This window comes from Lonchura striata, chromosome 16, assembly GCF_050655825.1.
Source record: "Lonchura striata isolate lonStrDom1 chromosome 16, ASM5065582v1, whole genome shotgun sequence".
Taxonomy (NCBI): Eukaryota; Metazoa; Chordata; class Aves; order Passeriformes; family Estrildidae; genus Lonchura; species Lonchura striata.
Window position 1 is genome coordinate 7,438,464 of NC_140718.1, and position 9,004 is coordinate 7,447,467.

The window sequence follows — 9,004 nt, forward strand, 5'->3', positions numbered from 1 at the left end:
CCATGTGTCCTTGGTATCAGAGGCTGGAATTGCAGAGTTGCCACTTTACCCCCAGACGTAATTTTTGATGTGGTTGTGCCACTTGAACAGTATTTGAAATCTGTTTGTGCTCTTGCAGCAGCATTTCCAAACCACAATGGAAATTTAGCCCTTCTGCCTGGGGCTGCTCACAGAATCGTGGAATCCCAGAAGGGTTTGGATGGGAAGGCACCTTTATTTAAAGCTCGTCCCGTTCCACCCCTGCCATGGGCAGGGACACCTTCCACCATGCCAGGGTGCTCCAAGCCCTGTCCAGCCTGGCCTTGGACACTTCCAGGGATCCGGGGGCAGCCACAGCTTCTGTGGGCAACCTGTGCTGGACAGCAGCTTTGAAAGGCAGAGTGAAGTACAGCTGTGATTTTTGTGCTGCCCCTAACATTGTATTGCCTGGCAAATGTGCCTTTGGGGTTTTTTGGGGTTTTTTGTTTTTTGGTGGGTTTTTTTTTTTAGTTTTTTTTGGGTGTTTTTTTTTTTTCTTTCTTTTTTTTTGTGACTAAAAAGCTACCTTGTGTTCCTGGAATGTTGCATTCTACCTCTGTTGTTTTCCCAGTAAGTCTGGATCCTCTGCTTACATTTTTTCCTTCGCTTATTAGATGTCGTGGATGTGCTGGCTGTTCTGATGGAGGGCAGTGATGGCTTAGATGAAGGAATTGGGTTCTCTTTAAATGAAGACATGATTATCCAAACATTTCCCTTCAGTGCTGTTGTCCCTGCTGCATGAGCAGCCAGGAATATGCTGTTGTTTCAGTCTGAAAATGGAACAGGTACAGGGTTTTTTTTTATGTTTTATGTGTCATTTCTAGCAGTGGAGTGAAAGCAGCATCACTTCTACCCTCTTGTAATAATTTTTTACCATTTATCATTTTTTACCTTGAGGCATTTTATTATCTTCCCTGCAAGCAGCAGGAGGTGCAGATTCACGGTGCTTTGTGCTCAGGAGGGGCATTGAAGCTCTGTAGGTGCTTCTGCCCTTTTTCCCTGACCCTGAAGAGAAGGGACACTGTCCCTGCATGGACAGTCTTGGTGTGGAAGTAGCTGGCCTCAGTAACAGCGTTTTAAGGGCAGAGCGTGGCGATCAGGAGAGGAAGGTGGTTCCCGTGCCTGTGGGCAGCTCTTCCTGAGAGCAGGGAGAGGGGACTGCCTTGTTAAGTAGGAAGTGGGTGCGTTTCCCAAGGAAAACTTCAGAAATTAAGCTCCAGGGGCAAACACTGTGAGGTTCTACCACCTCCTTGAGGACATCCTTAAAACCACCGGGGCATCAGCAGGGCTTGGAGCAGGACTGGCCAACCCCAGAGCACCTCACGAAGCCCTCTGTGTGTATGTGGCAGTCGAGTAGCACCTGGGGGGTGCTGAAAGTCCCAGTTCTGAGAGAAAATTCTGTTTAACTCGTACACGTTGGCTGGGTGTGTCCCCCCAGTACAGCTCGGTTCTTCTCTGAGGCGGTGCCTGGCAGGGTCTCTCCCTGTTAAGGGCCGGGCGTGTTTTTGGCACAACACGGTGAAGGTGGATTATTTGCTTAAGCAAGAGCTGATGATGTCTGGAGGGTTTTTCAGGTACCTCAGCGGCCAGGAGCACCTGTCTAGGTCACTAGGAACACTTTTTGATCTCGATCAGTTCTTTTCTGCGTGAGGCTCTGTGGGCTGCTGGCAAGGCCCAAAGTAAGGAAGGTTGCCCCAGTGTCCGTGCTCGTGTCAATAGTTTAATTTATTTGGCTTTTCTAGGAGCAGACGTCGTGGAGGACCTTGGTGCTGTTTTCACTGGCCTCCTGCACTCTCCGAGAGAACCCCTTGCTCCCTGCGTGATGTTCCAGCTCTGTGACAAAGCTGATAAGTATCCTCAGCTCTACCAGTTTAACCAATACTATAGGCTCTGGATGCCCAAGCAGTCCCAGGAACCTGTGGTATGGAATCCCTGAAGTCACTGAATTCTTGAGCCAGTATTCCTATAAAATCCTCACAGTTGACAGAGGTAACATTTCCATCAGAAACAGTGTTTTTATTGAGAAGGTAATTCTGCATCTCTTGTTGATCGTGCTGGGGACACACGTTTGCTCCAGGGCTTTTCTCTGATGGCACAAGAGGTCTCTGTGGTGTTTGGGAGGCGATGCCAGGGCTCAGGGCTCATACAGAGACTCCTCACCGGGCACAGCAGAGCCTGGTGTGCGCTGTGGCCTCTGTTTACAGCGACCGGAGTTTCCCCGGGTGGGTGGAGGATCACAGGCCCCTGGGCTGGGTTTGGTGAGTTTTTCTCAGCTCAGCAGTGTGAACACTCCAGATGCCCCTGGGGACACTGCTGGACAGCATCCATCCACTCCCTCCATCCACTCATTTGTACCCAGGAATGTAGGAAACTCTGACTGGGGACGGGCAGTAGTTTTGAAAATCATGCCCTAGCCTTTTTCTCTAGGAACGAACCAAGAGAGTGCCCTGAAAGCACCGGAGGGGCTGCAGGGGCTGAAGGGAACAGAAAGGGCTCCCGGCACCTTTTGCCTCCGTTCTCTGCCATTCCCCAAAAGGCATCGCAGTCCTGGAAGAGGTGTTTGTCATGCAGCCTGCCAAAATGAAGACCTGTAAAATCCTAGCTCTGCCTTTTGTTTAACGTGTTCTTAATTCCTATTTATGTCATCACAGAAAGCAAGGAAAGAATAAATGTGTCTGGTTCCCACTATTGCTCTGTGCAGGCATTTTTAAAGGCTGCTGTAGTTCTATCCTCTTTTTCCACTCCAAGCTTGACTTTTCCCCTCCTTTTTCAAGGTCTGCTGCTTTGGGTGTCCCAGGCAGGGCTGGGTTCCTCGGCAGGGGTCTTAGGAGTTGGTGCAGATTCTGCTTTTTCCGAAGGTGTATCAAAGTGTGCCGGCAAAAGGACTGTTTTCTCCAGGGGAAAGCTTTCTCTCAATGACCATCAATGCATGTATGTGTTTTAATCATGTAACCAGGTGGATTAAGAAAAGCCAACACCTGTAGCAGATTTCTGTTGGATCTGTGTCTGTGAGAAGTGGGCTGTGTGCTGGAGAGGGAGAGACCAAGAGACGCTGTTGGAGAGTGGCAACAGCAGCAGGTGCGAGCTGTTAAGTTGATGAGGAGGAGGGGCGTGTCCTGCCGGGGGGAGGTTATTTAAGGGTGAGGCTTTGCCTCAGCCGGGTTTTGCACAGAGCTGCTGGAGAAGAGGAGTTTGTGGGGGGCTCGCGGGGCTGTCTCCTGGAAGGACGGTGGGCGCTTTGGACAGGGTCCGGGGTATCACCTGGATACACACTTGGATACGTGGAGCATTGCTCAAAGGAGGAGCCCAGGGACAAACCTTTGTGCCGAGAAGCAGCAGCCAAGCAGGTGAGCCGGTGCTGTGCCTTTATAGCGGGGACTTTTCTCCTTTCCCTTTGAAATTTCGTCATCCTGGGGTTGAATTGGAGGGGGCAGTCCTGTGGTCCCACCTTTTAAGGGGTTTGGATTGAGGTAAAATTCTCCCTTTTGCCATCATTTGAGGAAAGCTGCTTCTTTTCTTCTCTTCTAGGGGACACGATTGAAGGGAAGCCTACATTTCTTTTCCCTTGTTAGGGTGAGGTGAGCGCCGGAGCGTGGCATCAGTGTCGGGGCTTCAGAGGAAGGGAGCTGCAGCCGTGGCAGCGCTGGCAGGGCGGGGATCGGGCTGTGCCGCTGCATTCGGGGCGCTTCTTCTGCCCCCGGCCCGGCAGCGAAGGGTCCGGCGCGGAGCCCTGCCGGAAGTGCCGGGGCTGGCCGGGGCGGAAGGGGAGCTGGGCGCGGCTGGGCTGCCGCGGGCCCGCCGGAGCCGCGCCGGTGCGAGCCGTGCGGAGCCGAGCGGAGCTTTGGCCGGGCTGGCGGGCGGGGGAGGCGGCGCGGGCGCCGCGCCGGTGCTGCCGCTCCGTCCGCTCCGGGCGCGGGGCTCGGGCGCCGCCGGGGCCCCCCGGGCCCGGTGCCGGCCCCGCCGGGCCGGGGGCAGCGGGCGGGGGTCTCCTGGCCTGGCGCCGCCTCTTCCTGCCGGAGGAGCCGCTTTCCTGCCGGAGCCACGCTGCGCCCGGGGCCGGGAGCGCGGCTTCGCATCTTCCAGCCTCCCTCGCTGCGGTGTTTCTTTAGGGTCTCATCAATGTGTTTTAAGGATTTTGGGGCTATTTTTAGAGCTCTTCTAGGAATATTTAGAGATATTTTTTAAACGTTCTTTGGGGGTTTTTAGGGGTGTTTTAGGGGCTTTTTAAAGTAGAGTATTTTTATTGTATTTTAAGGGCATTCTGAGGCTATTTTCATGTTTTTGTCAGGGTTTTAAGACATTTTGAAGATGAGGGTTTTTTTAGGGCATTTTTGTGGGTTTTTTAGGGTCTTTTCATGGCATAGAGGCTGAGGGACAGCTTGAGGGTGACAGAGGCTGGGAGCTGAGGGAGGAACAGGGGAGGGGACAGTGGGTGACACAGAGAGATGCTGAGGGGGGCAGGGGCAGCTGGAGGGTGACACAGAGAAGCTGGGGGCTGAGGAGCAGAGGAGAGGGGGCTTGAGGGGCAAAGGGGGGTTCGAGGGTGACAGCCAGAGCCTGAGGGCTGGGGGGCTGAGGGAGGGGTCAGGGGTGAAGGGAGAGGGTCTGAGGGCTGGACAGTCCAGTGGGGATCAGGGCTACAGCGTACAGCTTAGGAGGCAAGTTAGGGTACAGGTGCAGCACCCCTCACCCAGCCCTAACCTCACCCTAAGCAGCCTTTTCCCTTTTCACCCCTAACAACAGCAGCACAGCACAGCAAGCCTGACAGCGAGACCACACCGGAAGCCTCCCAGTGGGACAGGGCAGCGACCCTCGCACCAGGACAACGCCAGAACCCTCAGAGGACAACAGGACCCGCTGCGAAAAGGTAGGGATGACATCTGTGGGCTAGAGGGCAACAGGAAGGGGTTTGGAGGCAGAGCAGGCTTCCTTGAGTGTTTTTTTTTGCAGGGCTATTAGGGGATTTTTGAAGGCTTTCTCTGGCATCTTTTAGAGAATTGTTATACCTTCCTAATGGCTATTTTAGAATTCCTTGGTGTATTTTTAGGGTCAGGATGAGGGTGAGACAGGATGCCCACTGAAAATGTGGAGCATTACTGGAATGCTTTGGGAAGGTGCCAGTGGAGGGCCAGTGGGTAAGGTGCCATGATGCTGGTCTGAAGGTTGTGAATTCTGAGCAAAGCAAAGTGGTTGTGGTTAGGGTTATATGGTGGCAGATTTCCCAAGGAGAAATCCAGCACAGAAAAAATCAAGCCGAATCTTTGTACTGTCAGATTAAAACAGGTATTCGGCATGAAAAAAAATCCCTGAGTACTTGGGGGTGGGAGATGCAAGATGAGGGAAATCCAGTGAGGATTTGACATTGAGGAAGCAAAAGGAAACGTGGGACCTGAAAACCAAGGGGATCGCAGGGCCCTGCCAATGAATGAGGGATATCTACATAGTGAAAGCAAATTCAGAAGCCCAGATTCCTGATGTCAGTTTGTAGGGCTCCCTTTGGTCTATCAGGGCAGCACAAGTTTAAGATGGGGAGAATTTCGGTCTGGGCTCCATCCTTCGATATAAGGATTCTTTGCAGTCAGGGCCCAGCCCAAGGCCAGGGGCCCCTGGGCACACCCTTTGGCCATTTTCCCTGGGAAAGAAAACTCAGCAGTCCAGGTTCCTGATGTCAGTTTGTAGGGCTCCCTTGGGTCTATCAGGGCAGCACAAGTTTGAGGTGGGGACACCTTCGGTCTGCGCTCCGTCCTTCGATATAAGGATTCTTTGCAGTCAGGGCCAGGGGCCCCTGGGCACATCCTTTGGCCATTTTCCCTGGGAAAGAAAAGTCAGCAGTCCAGGTTCCTGATGTCAGTTTGTAGGGCTCCCTTGGGTCTATCAGGGCAGCTCAAGTTTGAGGTGGGGACAACTTCGGTGTGGGGTCCATCCTTCGATATAAGGATTTTTTGCAGTCAGGCCCCAGCCCAGGTCTAGGGGCCCCTGGGCACATCCTTTTTCCATTTTCCCTGGGAAAGAAAACTCAGCAGTCCAGGTTCCTGATGTCAGTTTGTAGGGCTCCCTTGGGTCTATCAGGGCAGCACAAGTTTGAGGTGGGGACAACTTTGGTCTGGGATCCATCCTTCGATATAAGGATTCTATGCAGTCCGGTCCCAGCCCAGCGCCAGGGGCCCCTGGGCACATCCTTTTTCCATTTTCCCTGGGAAAGAAAACTCAGCAGTCCAGGTTCCTGATGTCAGTTTGTAGCGTTCCCTTGGGTCTATCAGGGCAGCACAAGTTTGAGGTGGGGAAAACTTCGGTGTGGGGTCCATCCTTTGATATAAGGATTTTTTGCAGTCAGGGACAGGGGCCCCTGGGCACATCCTTTTTCCATTTTCCCTGGGAAAGAAAACTCAGCAGTCCAGGTTCCTGATGTCAGTTTGTAGGTCTCCCTTGGGTCTATCAGGGCAGCACAAGTTTGGGGTGGGGACAACTTCGGTGTGGGGTCCATCCTTCGATATAAGGATTTTTTGCAGTCAGGGCCAGGGGCCCCTGGGCACATCCTTTTTCCATTTTCCCTGGGAAAGAAAACTCAGCAGTCCAGGTTCCTGATGTCAGTTTGTAGGGCTCCCTTGGGTCTATCAGGGCAGCACAAGTTTGAGGTGGGGACAACTTCGGTGTGGGGTGCATCCTTCGATATAAGGATTCTTTGCAGTGAGGCCCCAGCCCAGCGCCAGGGGCCCCTGGGCACATCCTTTTTCCATTTTCCCTGGGAAAGAAAACTCAGCAGTCCAGGTTCCTGATGTCAGTTTGTAGGGCTCCCTTGGGTCTATCAGGGCAGCACAAGTTTGAGGTGGGGACAACTTCGGTGTGGGGTCCATCCTTCGATATAAGGATTCTTTGCAGTCAGGGCCAGGGGCCCCTGGGCACATCCTTTTTCCATTTTCCCTGGGAAAGAAAACTCAGCAGTCCAGGTTCCTGATGTCAGTTTGTAGGGCTCCCTTGGGTCTATCAGGGCAGCACAAGTTTGAGGTGGGGACAACTTCGGTGTGGGGTCCATCCTTCGATATAAGGATTTTTTGCAGTCAGGGCCAGGGGCCCCTGGGCCAGGGGCCCCTGGGCACATCCTTTTTCCATTTTCCCTGGGAAAGAAAACTCAGCAGTCCAGGTTCCTGATGTCAGTTTGTAGGGCTCCCTTGGGTCTATCAGGGCAGCACAAGTTTGAGGTGGGGACAACTTCGGTGTGGGGTCCATCCTTCGATATAAGGATTCTTTGCAGTCAGGGCCAGGGGCCCCTGGGCACATCCTTTTTCCATTTTCCCTGGGAAAGAAAACTCAGCAGTCCAGGTTCCTGATGTCAGTTTGTAGGGCTGCCTTGGGTCTATCAGGGCAGCACAAGTTTGAGGTGGGGACAACTTCGGTGTGGGGTCCATCCTTCGATATAAGGATTTTTTGCAGTCAGGGCCAGGGGCCCCTGGGCACATCCTTTTTCCATTTTCCCTGGGAAAGAAAACTCAGCAGTCCAGGTTCCTGATGTCAGTTTGTAGGGCTCCCTTGGGTCTATCAGGGCAGCACAAGTTTGAGGTGGGGACAACTTTGGTGTGGGGTCCATCCTTCGATATAAGGATTCTTTGCAGTCAGGGCCAGGGGCCCCTGGGCACATCCTTTTTCCATTTTCCCTGGGAAAGAAAACTCAGCAGTCCAGGTTGCTGATGTCAGTTTGTAGGGCTCCCTTGGGTCTATCAGGGCAGCACAAGTTTGAGGTGGGGACAACTTCGGTCTGGGCTCCATCCTTCGATATAAGGATTCTTTGCAGTCAGGGCCAGGGGCCCCTGGGCACATCCTTTTTCCATTTTCCCTGGGAAAGAAAACTCAGCAGTCCAGGTTCCTGATGTCAGTTTGTAGGGCTCCCTTGGGTCTATCAGGGCAGCACAAGTTTGAGGAGGGGACAACTTCTGTCTGGGGTCCATCCTTCGATATAAGGATTTTTTGCAGTCAGGGCCAGGGTCCCCTGGGCACATGCTTTTTCCATTTTCCCTGGGAAAGAAAACTCAGCAGTCCAGGTTCCTGATGTCAATTTGTAGGGCTCCCTTGGGTCTATCAGGGCAGCACAAGTTTGAGGTGGGGACATCTTCGGTGTGGGGTCCATCCTTCGATATAAGGATTCTTTGCAGTCAGGGCCAGGGGCCCCTGGGCACATCCTTTTTCCATTTTCCCTGGGAAAGAAAACTCAGCAGTCCAGGTTCCTGATGTCAGTTTGTAGGGCTCCCTTTGGTCTATCAGGGCAGCACAAGTTTGAGGTGGGGACAACTTCGGTGTGGGGTCCATCCTTCGTTATACGGATTTATTGCAGTCAGGGCCAGGGGCCCCTGGGCACATCCTTTGGCCATTTTCCCTGGGAAAGAAAACTCAGCAGTCCAGGTTCCTGATGTCAGTTTGTAGGGCTCCCTTGGGTCTATCAGGGCAGCACAAGTTTGAGGTGGGGACAACTTCGGTCTGGGGTCCATCCTTCGATATAAGGTTTTTTTGCAGTGAGGCCCCAGCCCAGGGCCAGGGAACCCTGGGCACATCCTTTTTCCATTTTCCCTGGGAAAGAAAAGTCAGCAGTCCAGGTTCCTGATGTCAGTTTGTAGGGCTCCCTTGGGTCTATCAGGGCAGCACAAGTTTGAGGTGGGGACAACTTCGGTGTGGGGTCCATCCTTCGATATAAGGATTCTTTGCAGTGAGGCCCCAGCCCATGTCCAGGGGCCCCTGGGCACATCCTTTTTCCATTTTCCCTGGGAAAGAAAACTCAGCAGTCCAGGTTCCTGATGTCAGTTTGTAGGGCTCCCTTGGGTCTATCAGGGCAGCACAAGTTTGAGGTGGGGACATCTTCGGTGTGGGGTCCATCCTTCGATATAAGGATTCTTTGCAGTCAGGGCCAGGGGCCCCTGGGCACATCCTTTTTCCATTTTCCCTGGGAAAGAAAACTCAGCAGTCCAGGTTCCTGATGTCAGTTTGTAGGGCTCCCTTG

The 9,004-nt window shown here is 53.1% G+C and overlaps 1 long non-coding RNA gene across 2 annotated transcripts; it reads left to right on the forward strand.

The window, feature by feature from the left end:
- LOC144248456 (uncharacterized) lies at positions 1 to 5,664 on the forward strand. 2 transcript variants are annotated; one of them, XR_014958762.1, is made up of 4 exons: positions 1 to 803; positions 1,761 to 3,365; positions 3,547 to 3,596; positions 4,762 to 5,664. It is a non-coding gene; the product is annotated as an uncharacterized LOC144248456 (long non-coding RNA). The 2 variants fall into 2 exon arrangements; XR_014958763.1 differs by having other exon boundaries at positions 5 to 803; positions 1,761 to 3,096; positions 4,762 to 5,662.
- The last annotated feature ends 3,340 nt before the right edge of the window (positions 5,665 to 9,004 follow it).